At 44.7% G+C, this 9,829-nt stretch overlaps 1 long non-coding RNA gene across 1 annotated transcript; it reads left to right on the top strand.

Moving 5' to 3' along the window:
* The first annotated feature begins 4,342 nt into the window (after positions 1–4,342).
* On the top strand, positions 4,343–7,739 carry LOC107054374. The gene is made up of 2 exons (XR_001468574.3): positions 4,343–5,522; positions 6,192–7,739. It is a non-coding gene; the product is annotated as an uncharacterized LOC107054374 (long non-coding RNA).
* Positions 7,740–9,829: the final 2,090 nt, after the last annotated feature.

Raw genomic sequence — 9,829 nt, 5'->3', positions numbered from 1 at the left:
CTTTCTGAATTTTGCTTAACTGATTTCCCAGTGCAATCATATATCTCTGTAAATAGTTTTCACCCAACTTATTCAGATCCTCCCCTTTAAACTGAAATTGGTAAGGTCTACCGTGCAGTATTTCAAAAGGACTCAAACTTTCTTGGTTTTACCCTAATTCTCATCAAGTCTTTAGGGAGTGCTTGATACCAATATAAATTATCTGCCTGACAAATTTTTTCAGTTTGATGTTTTATCAAATGATTCATCTTTTTGACTAGCCTGCCTGCTTGTGGTTGACAGGGTGTGTGCAATTGCCAATCACTGCCCAGCATTTTACTGACTTCTTGTACCACTTGCTCACAGAAGACAGGGGTACTGTCTGACGACATCACAACAGGTACCCCAGACTGAGGCATTACGTCATTTAATAAGACTCTTGTAAGTTCTCTTGCCTTATCTGTTCTACAAGGAAAAGCTTCTGGCCAACCTGAAAAAGCGTCTGTCAGCACCAGTGAGTACTGATGCCCCCCTTTTCTAGGGAGTTCTGAGAACTGTATTTGCCATTGTTGTCCTGAAATGTTCCCTTTCGCGATAGACCCCACTTGTACTCTGTTCCTGGTATTAGGATTGTTCTTCAAATGGATTTCACGTTGTTGAGTAACCTGTTTCAGCGCGGAATACAGATTACAACCATTGTTACTTTGTTCAAATACTTACAAAGAGCATCTGCTCACGAGTGTGTTTTATTATTTTCCCCTAGAACCAATTCCCATAAGATGCTCAAGGGCACGACAACGCGTCCATCAGGTGTATATGCCCATCTGTTGGTTCCCTCCTTTCCTTCTAAGTCATTAAATGCCTATCTTCTTTAGAATAATTCACGGGTTCTGACTCAAGTTCAGTGATTTGAAGTTTACCGTCTGGAATTAAAGTCAGTTCACCGATTTCTTTTCCTTCAGCTGCCTGTTCTGCCACCTGATTGACCATCTTATTTCCAATTTCCTGTACAGTGTTACCTTTCTGATGTCCTTTACATTGCATAGTAGCCGTGCTCTTTGGTAGATCTACAGCTTCCAGCAGATGCACAATTTCTTTGGCATGCTTGATTTGTTTTCCTCGTGTTGTAAGCAATCCTTGCTCTTTCCAAATGACACCATGGGCATGTACAACCCCAAATGCATACTTAGGATCTGTCCATATGTTCATCTTTTTTCCTTTTGCCAATTCTAAAGCTCTCGTCAAGGCAGTTGTTTCAGCCTTCTGAGCAGAAGTCCCTGCAGGTAATGGTTTTGCTTCAATTACCTTGTCAGTAGTGGTTACCACGTATCCTGCCTTTGTTTCCTTATCTCACAAAACTGCCTCCGTCTGTGAACCAGGAATCTTCAGCATCATCCATTGGTTCCTTCTTTAGGTCTGGCTGTCTGGCGTAGAGAGTCTCCATCGTATGAGATGTACTGGAGTCACAATAGAGTACTTCTATCTTTTGTCTCAGTACGTGCCAGGACATTTTCCTCAGGTTCTGCATACACTGTTTTTAAAAAGTGGCTCACTATGGCCTAATAAGCAATGGAAATTTTCCAGAGTGGGTGAAAGTGAGTCAAAGGCCTTGGTGATGAAGCTGCTGGTGCAAAATGGGGAATGAGGAGGTGGGCACTCAACCACCCTAGATACCACTGAGCATGCCCAAAGGGACATTAGCACATATTTATGAGTCCTTGGAAAAAAATGAATGCGTATGCCAATGTACTGCATATGTATGTCTTAACTGTTTGAACGTAGAACCTGAACTCTGAGAGGGTGCGCTTGCTTGTCAAGTCGCCTGGTATGTATGGTGAGGAATAAAGGAGTACTAAATTGGAGTTAAGGGAGTTTTTGTCCTGGATTTTGGATGACAATTTTTGGTGACCCAGATGGGACACTGTGTCTGTGATCTTGTGGACCAAAGGACCAGAGGGGACCTCTGTTCAATGCACTCACAGAGGTGATTCTCGGGGAGCTCCCCTCTGATCCTGTCGGGTCTGGCTGCGAGTTCCCTGGAATACCGTAAGGCATTCCATTCCTTTTTTATTGCCTCCGGTAAATCATGAAAGAAGTCTGTATCATGTACAGAGAGCAAGGGTAATGGGATCCCAGGGTACCCTATTATACAGTGTCAGAGAGAGAGCCTGAATGTGATAGGGGCCCACGTTGCAGACATGGAGGAATCAGCTGTGGAAATTGCAGAGGAAACTTGTTGAAAATTGTAATGATTGGTGGGTTGGAGAAGTGATTAAAATTAATTGTGGAATCCTGAGATCTGTGGAAAAATAATAACAAGCGGAGTTCCAATCTTGTGAGAGGATATTGGTTATAGCTGTCCCTGAAGGAATTTGGTGTGCAACCATGCCTTGAGGGAGCCATCAGACTTCATCACCTAGCAATTTGAGGAGGGACAGGGACAGTTGTCCAGCAGTGTGTGCTATTAGACGTTGTGAGCTGTGCCAGCTGATGCAGGTGGGTGCTGGCACGAGAACACCCTTGCAGTGCTGCCCCGCCATGACTTGCAAACGGAACTCTTGGAGAGAGAGCCGGGGGCTGCAGACTCCTGCTGTAAAGTGTGGTACTTGCAAATGGGTTGGGGGGTTGGGGGGAAGGAGGGGGGGAGAGAGGACAGGGGCAAGATATTGGAAGTGAGAATAGCCTTCATCTGCAGAGATCTAGGAAACCCGATATCCCTGTGTCTCAGCTTGACTGGCTCGCAGTTTGTGAGCTCCCTGGGGCTTATGAGAAATAAAGCTGTGTTAAGGATTCTGATTCTCCAGAACTTTTCCGTTTGTGTCTGCATGATGTGGATCTGCTTTCAGGGCAGCCAAACATGAAATACACGTGAGAGCCATAGAGAACTGTGCCAGTATTGGCTGAGGATAGTATCAGGGAAACGCTTCTCTTGCCATTGGTTATGTCCTCCAGTGAGTCATGTGAATCACGAATGACGGGGAGAGGGTGGGGCTAGTAGCTGTAACTCAGCAGCTGATGATTTTGCTGAAGAGCTAAGCCAAACTTTAGAGCTGCGGGAGCCTTAAATACAGCACGTGTCACCTCAGAGGCCTTGGCAAGATACGTGAGTTCCACTCTCCGCACTTCATAGATGGGAAAATGAAGCTACAGAAGAGAGAAATAATTTCCTTGATGTCACATGGCAGCTTAAAGCAGAAAACTAAGGCATTAATATCCCGTGCACCAACCTCCTAGGTCCTATGTGATTTGGACTGGCAGTTAGTCTAGGGGAGCTGACTGTCATTCTACCAACCCTCTTCTTCCTCACAGCATCAGCTGGTACTGCTTGCTTTTAGTGCCTAAACAGAAGTAGAACTTCGTTTAGAGTACAGAATACAACTTTGGAAACCGAAGCTGCAGTCAACGTGTATATTTCTGTGCATATCTAATTAGACAGAAAATTGTAAAATACATGCTTGAATTATACCACATACTGTGCTGGCAAGGTCTTTTCATTTTCTGGCAACTTCCATGTAAACCACCTCTACCAGGCATATTCCCAGTAGACTTCCTGGAGTTTCTGGCACTCTCCCTCTTCAAATAAATAGTTAATGGGAAATTGCTCATCTTTGTTTCCTTGCTCTCTTTGATGATGCGTAACAGAACTTGTTAAAACAGTTGCTTCCTTTTTCTCTACCATCTTGATATACTTGTTACTTCAGATTAACTGGTGAATTGTACAATAACAAAGCCAAACAAACAAACAAAAAAAATTCCATTCACTGAAGAACTGATGTCCACGAAGCTACAGGACAACGGTCTCAAAGTATGAGAAGGGCAAGATGGTGATTGTTTCCCATGAGGGAATCTTGAAGGACTCCAGGTTTTCCTGGTTCCTCAGAGATGATGTGAAGTGACTCAGGCCTTCCCCTGGGACCCTGGCTGAGGTCCATCACCATTTGAATTCTCTCTCCCACCTGCTCCTCAGGGCTGGCACCAGAGTACAGACCAGGGTAGAACTCGTCATCCCTCTGGAAGTAAAATGTATGGATGCCTTTGGTGGCATGCAGACAAAAGAGCTGGTTTGCTTTGTAAAGGAAGGTGGAAGCCTGCTCAGTCGATGCCAGGCTTGGCACTGGGCCAGTCTACGTGGCAAGGAGAAAGTGCTGTTTAAATTCCCTGGGAGTCAGTGTTGGCGGTGTGTATTTCCCAGACAGCAAGGGAGAGACTCGCTCTTTCTCTGCGTCCAAAGAAATGCCAAGGATTCCTCTGATCACCCAGTGAATATTTAAATATTTACTTGCACCGTCTTTAGATTCTATTTTACTGTTATTCTGCCTTGAGTTTTCTGCTATTGGTCTCCAAGAACAGGAAAAAAAAAAAAAAAGAAAAAAAAAAAAAAAAGATACCTTTGCTATGTTCCCCAAACCAATGGCTAAATTAGAGACCAGTGTTCGCAGGTTGCTGAGAGACTAGGAGCTTTGCTCACGTGGTCTATGTTAATGTGTTCAACAGATGACTGCTCAGGAGGAAACTTGTCTGTATCTACTTAGTGCACATCTTTTTTTTTTTTTTTTTTTTTTTCTTTTTATTCCTCACTCTCTCCATACTACAGCTTTGGTGCCACTTCCTGAGTTATTTAGATCCTTCCTGATGCTGGACCAAAATAAGTCCTTTACCTTTCCTGCTGATGTTCTCTGGCATGGTGTAAACCAGGCACGTGCCGCCCGCGGGACGCATGCGGCCCAGCACGGCAGGCAATGCGGCCCATCCCCTCCCCGCTCCGTAAAGGCGGCGGCTCTTCCCGCGGAGCGGCCCCAGGCACGCGCCCATCGCTCAGCAACAGCAAAACAGTCAGTGCGCTATTAACGCTGCGTCGACTGAAAGCAGGGCGTGGGGGGGGGCAGTGCTGTGCAGTGCTGACTCCCGTGATGGCAAATAACTATGTATTTTGATACGTTGGCTAGACACAGGGCTCTGAACAGCAAAGAGCACAGTCATGCTTTCTGTTTTGATAAAGGAATTTGAAAACAGAATCACAGAAGCATGGAATCATAGAATCCTTAGAGTTGGAAAGGACCTTTAAAGATCATCTAGTCCAACTCCCCTGCAGTGAACAAGGACTTGCAGAGCTCGATCAGGTTGCACAGAGTCCCTTCCAGCCAGGCCTTGAAAGTCTCCAGGGACAAGGCATCCACCACATCTCTGGGCAACCTGTGCCAGTGCCTCACCACCCTCACTGTAAAAGACTTTTCCCTTACATCCAACCTAAACCTACCCTCTTCAAGTTAGAAACCATTTCCCCTTGTCCCATCACAACAGACCCTGCTGAAGAGTCTGTCCCCTTCCTTCTTGTAGCCCCTCTTTAGATACTGAAAATCTGCTATCAAGTGTCCCCGAAGCCTTCTCTTCTCCAGGCTGAACAGCCCCAGTTCTCCCAGCTTGTCCTCACAGGAGAGATGTTCCATCCCATGGATCGTTTTTGTGGCCCTCCTCTGGATGCGCTCCAACAGGTCTATGTCTCTCCTGTACTGAGGACTCCACATCTGGATGCAGTACTTCAGGTGAGGCTTCCCCAGTGCAGAGTAGAGGAGACAGGATCATCTCCCTCACCCTGCTGACCACACTTCTTTTGATGCAGTCAAGGATATTCCAATTGGTTCTTTGACACAATTGTTGAAGTCTAATAAATATGAGAGCCCCTATTTTAACGTAAACACAACTGGTTTGTGTAATTTAGTTAGCAAAGAGTTGAGATTGCCAGTAGAAATGGAACAAAATGTGTGATAAACTGCCACAGCCAATTTCCATCTCCCAGGTGAGAAATGTATGTCAACCACTTACTCTGCAATTATAAATTGTCATGAAAAATATTTTGGGTTTCGATGTTTTAAACAGCCTTGGTGCCTGATCTTTTGGTTCATACACTGATAGAAATAGCACTGTTGGAGGCACCTGGAAGTGCTGGGAGGGGGGGGGGGAGGGGGGGAGGTGAGATGAAGGGCGTGTTTGAGAAAGCACAGGTATTGTGGAAAGACCTGGGTTTACTGAGGTGGGGAACACAGGTGGAGAGGGAAGAGAAAAAAGAACAGCAGTGGAAATGCAAGGAAACAAAATACAGTTTCTGGGAAGGGGTTACGTTTTAGCAAGGCTTCCCACAGGTTTGTAACATGCTAACTAGGCTCCATTCTTCTGCAGAGAGTAGAATTAACTGACTGTTTTTCTGTTTTCAGCCCTACAGCTACCTGCTGGACTCACCTTCTTCTGTCTCCCATTCAGTTACTTGCCAACAGTGCCTATCACATTCAGAGCACAAATTTTACCCCCAGGAACATTTTCTCACTGTTCTTGCACAAGAGTACAACATTGTGCGTTGTATCCCTTGGAAGTATAGTTCAGGGTTAAACTCCAACATCAAGCAACAACTGAGAAGGAACAGTTGCACCACCTCCTTATGTTTGAGTAAGATTTTCTATATTCTAATAAAATTAGCGACTAGACCCTGAATTTGAGTCTGAAATGCTTCATGCGTTTGGAGATGTGTTTCAGCAGCAAAAAGCTCATGAAAGCTACACGGTAACTTCCTTCTCTACTGATTCTTGTTCCTTTTTTTTTTTTTTTTTTTTTTTCTTTTGCGTTGTGGACAGTTTAAAGCAATCCTGGGAAATGTTGCTTTTTTTTTTTCCCCAGTGAAATTGTGCATCTCTTGTAGCTTGGGTGGGGATGGAGAAGAGTAAGACTACTCTGACTGACATCTTGGCATGAGATTTGAGAACCTACCTAGATTTCAGTAACCCTTTAGGTTACTATTAAATTAAATGCAACAGCAGAGCCCAGGCTGAAGACAAAGAAAAGCTGAGAGGATGTTGGGAAGAAAAGCAGGCAGCAAATAACTTCTCAAGGAGCCATACTGAATCATCCAGCTGCTTTTCTTGTTTCATAATGGATGAAAGTCACCATCTTTGCACACAACAAAAAAAGGAGTGAGCCAGCTCAGTGCAAACAAGACATGATGATTTTCCAGAAACTGTTAGATGGTCTGTTAAAAAAAATTCCTTTATGTATGCCCCACTGCGTGTAGGGGCAGTAATTCTCCAAAATCTGTGTTCAAATGTCCACTCCATCCCTCCCTTGCCTTTTACTTTCTTTTGCATTGTTCTCCTCTGTTGTCTGATGCATGCTCTTCTTTGCACGGTCATGTCTCACTTCCACATCTCTCCTGGGTACTCTTCTTGGATGACAGCATGTCTTTCTCACTTGCTTGAGGAACTTCCTCTCAACCAACGAAGCAGGCAAAGCCTCCTTCAGGTCAGTTCCTGGGTCCTCTCCGTTGACTGAACCTCTCTAAGCATTTTTCTCCAGGCCATCCTGAATCATTCACATTTCTTCTCAGAAGCCTTTCTGATTTGGCATATATATCCCAGCAGCCATTTCCCTTAATTGCCACCCTCCAACATCTGCTCCAGTCTGAAATCAGGATAAGCAAAAACCTGGCCATTTTGCCACAAGGTAATGACAGATAAATGGAGATAAGTAACAACGTTGGAGTAAAAAGTACAAATCAAACCCTTTCAAACTCAGAAATGGAGTCCCATTTCCTGAAACACTGCTGTGCAATTCTACATGCTGTAAATCAGGTTGTGATAGACCACTGAGGGCAGCAGACATCTTTGGCTGTGCTGCAGGTTAAATTGGGCTAAGATCTATACTAGCTGTAAACCTGAAAGCAAAGCTAGAATTCCTAACAGATTAAAAAAAAAAAAAAAAAAAAAAAAAAAAAAGACATTGACAAAAGTAAAGAGATTGCAAAAAAGAAATGTGAAACAGGAAAAAAGAAGCTTGTCATCTTAAAATGACAAGCAAGGAAGTCTGATCTGTTTCAAAGACAGAGGGGCTCCTAAGGTAGTGGATGGAAGAAAATGAGCCCATGCCCTGGCTCTTACTAGTTTTGCCTCTGATAAAGTGAGGTTGCAGATCCTTGCCTATGGAGAAAGCAGTAGAAACCCAAAATATCTCCTTACGGTAGAGTATGAACTTGTCCTCCACGCTTTTTTTTTTTTTTTTTTACTTGATGCTTGCTGCAGAAACGTACAGCCCCATGAGCTGGAGAAAAGACTTGAATAAAACACCTTGAAATACACAGACAATTAATTATCTATGATCTGGAGGAAGATCCAATTCCATGATTAGTAGTTACCACTCATGAAAAGTAATTAACACACCAAACAAATACATTTTTATTGCTATTTAAAAATCACAGTTGTGAAGTAGCGCCTTTACTAGGCTTTGTGCCCAGTAGGCATGTTCTGATCACTGTGCATACTGTAGTCATGCTAAGAGAAATGTCTAAAGAAGTTCTGTGTGTGGCTCATTGCTTCCACCTTGAGATAGAGGACCATACAAAACAGTAAGATCCAGAGGGGTGAAATCATGTATGTATAAATGAATGAATGAATAGATAAATAGTTTGTAATCGCTGCTAAGGACATAAACTTGCCAATCTACTACATCTTTACCTCCATACTGCAATACCAAACAGAGCAGGCACATGTGGCTGCTGGCAAACTTGGGAGTTTCATGCTGAATTAGGTCTCTCTAAGCTTATCATTAATATCAATTTCTCCAAAAACTTCTGTAGTGAATGTTGCTGTCTCTCTACCCTTCTGTTTGTCCAGGCTTGTGTATTTATTACAACTGAAAAACACCTCCCAGTAAGTGACTCTCCTTCCCCGTGACCCATTCTCCTGCCAGCTCACAAACCTCTTTGGTATCGGCAGCATCCCTCTAGACAAAAGTCTGGGATAGACTAGAGCGGCATACTTTACGTGAGCTCTGTTCTCCTGGGGCACTCAGCCTTACAAAGCCAAGTTATACCAGAGCAAATCTCTGAACCCTGGCTTGGAAAGCAGAGATGGAAGGGAACTGTCCTAGAAAGATCTTTTCTCTTCTCTTCTCTTCTCTTCTCTTCTCTTCTCTTCTCTTCTCTTCTCTTCTCTTCTCTTCTCTTCTCTTCTCTTCTCTTCTCTTCTCTTCTCTTCTCTTCTCTTCTCTTCTCTTCTCTTCTCTTCTCTTCTCTTCTCTTCTCTTCTCTTCTCTTCTCTTCTCTTCTCTCCTCTCCTCTCCTCTCCTCTCCTCTCCTCTCCTCTCCTCTCCTCTCCTCTCCTCTCCTCTCCTCTCCTCTCCTCTCCTCTCCTCTCCTCTCCTCTCCTCTCCTCTCCTCTCCTCTCCTCTCCTCTCCTCTCCTCTCCTCTCCTCTCCTCTCCTCTCCTCTCCTCTCCTCTCCTCTCCTCTCCTCTCCTCTCCTCTCCTCTCCTCTCCTCTCCTCTCCTCTCCTCTCCTCTCCTCTCCTCTCCTCTCCTCTCCTCTCCTCTCCTCTCCTCTCCTCTCCTCTCCTCTCCTCTCCTCTCCTCTCCTCTCCTCTCCTCTCCTCTCCTCTCCTCTCCTCTCCTCTCCCCTCCCCTCCCCTCCCCTCCCCTTCCCTTCTCTTCTTCTCTTCTTTCCTTTTCTTTTCTTTTTTCCTTTTTTTTCCCCAGTGATTCTGAGCCATCATACAACAAAGATGTGGTGGAAGATCCACCCAGGAGGTTTTCTAGGGTGAGGCGGTCAACTCCACACCTCAAGACTGCCTCCACCAAGAACAAAAAAAGGGTGATTGTCATAGGCAACTGCCTTCTGGGAGGAACAGAGGGGCCCATACGTTGGCCAGACCCTACTCATAGGGAAGTGTGCTTCCCCCCTGGGGCCCAGGTCAGGGACATTACTAGGAGACTTCCTAGTCTGGTTCACCCCTCTGATTGTTACCCGTACTGATAGTTCAGGCTGGCAGCAATGAAGTCACTGAGAGAAGCCTGAGGACTATCAAAAGGAACTT

The sequence above is a fragment of the Gallus gallus genome, chromosome 1 (assembly GCF_016699485.2).
Source record: "Gallus gallus isolate bGalGal1 chromosome 1, bGalGal1.mat.broiler.GRCg7b, whole genome shotgun sequence".
In the NCBI taxonomy this organism is placed as follows: domain Eukaryota; kingdom Metazoa; phylum Chordata; class Aves; order Galliformes; family Phasianidae; genus Gallus; species Gallus gallus.
Note: the sequence above shows the minus strand (reverse complement) of the source record. Positions and strands in the feature narration are given on the sequence as shown.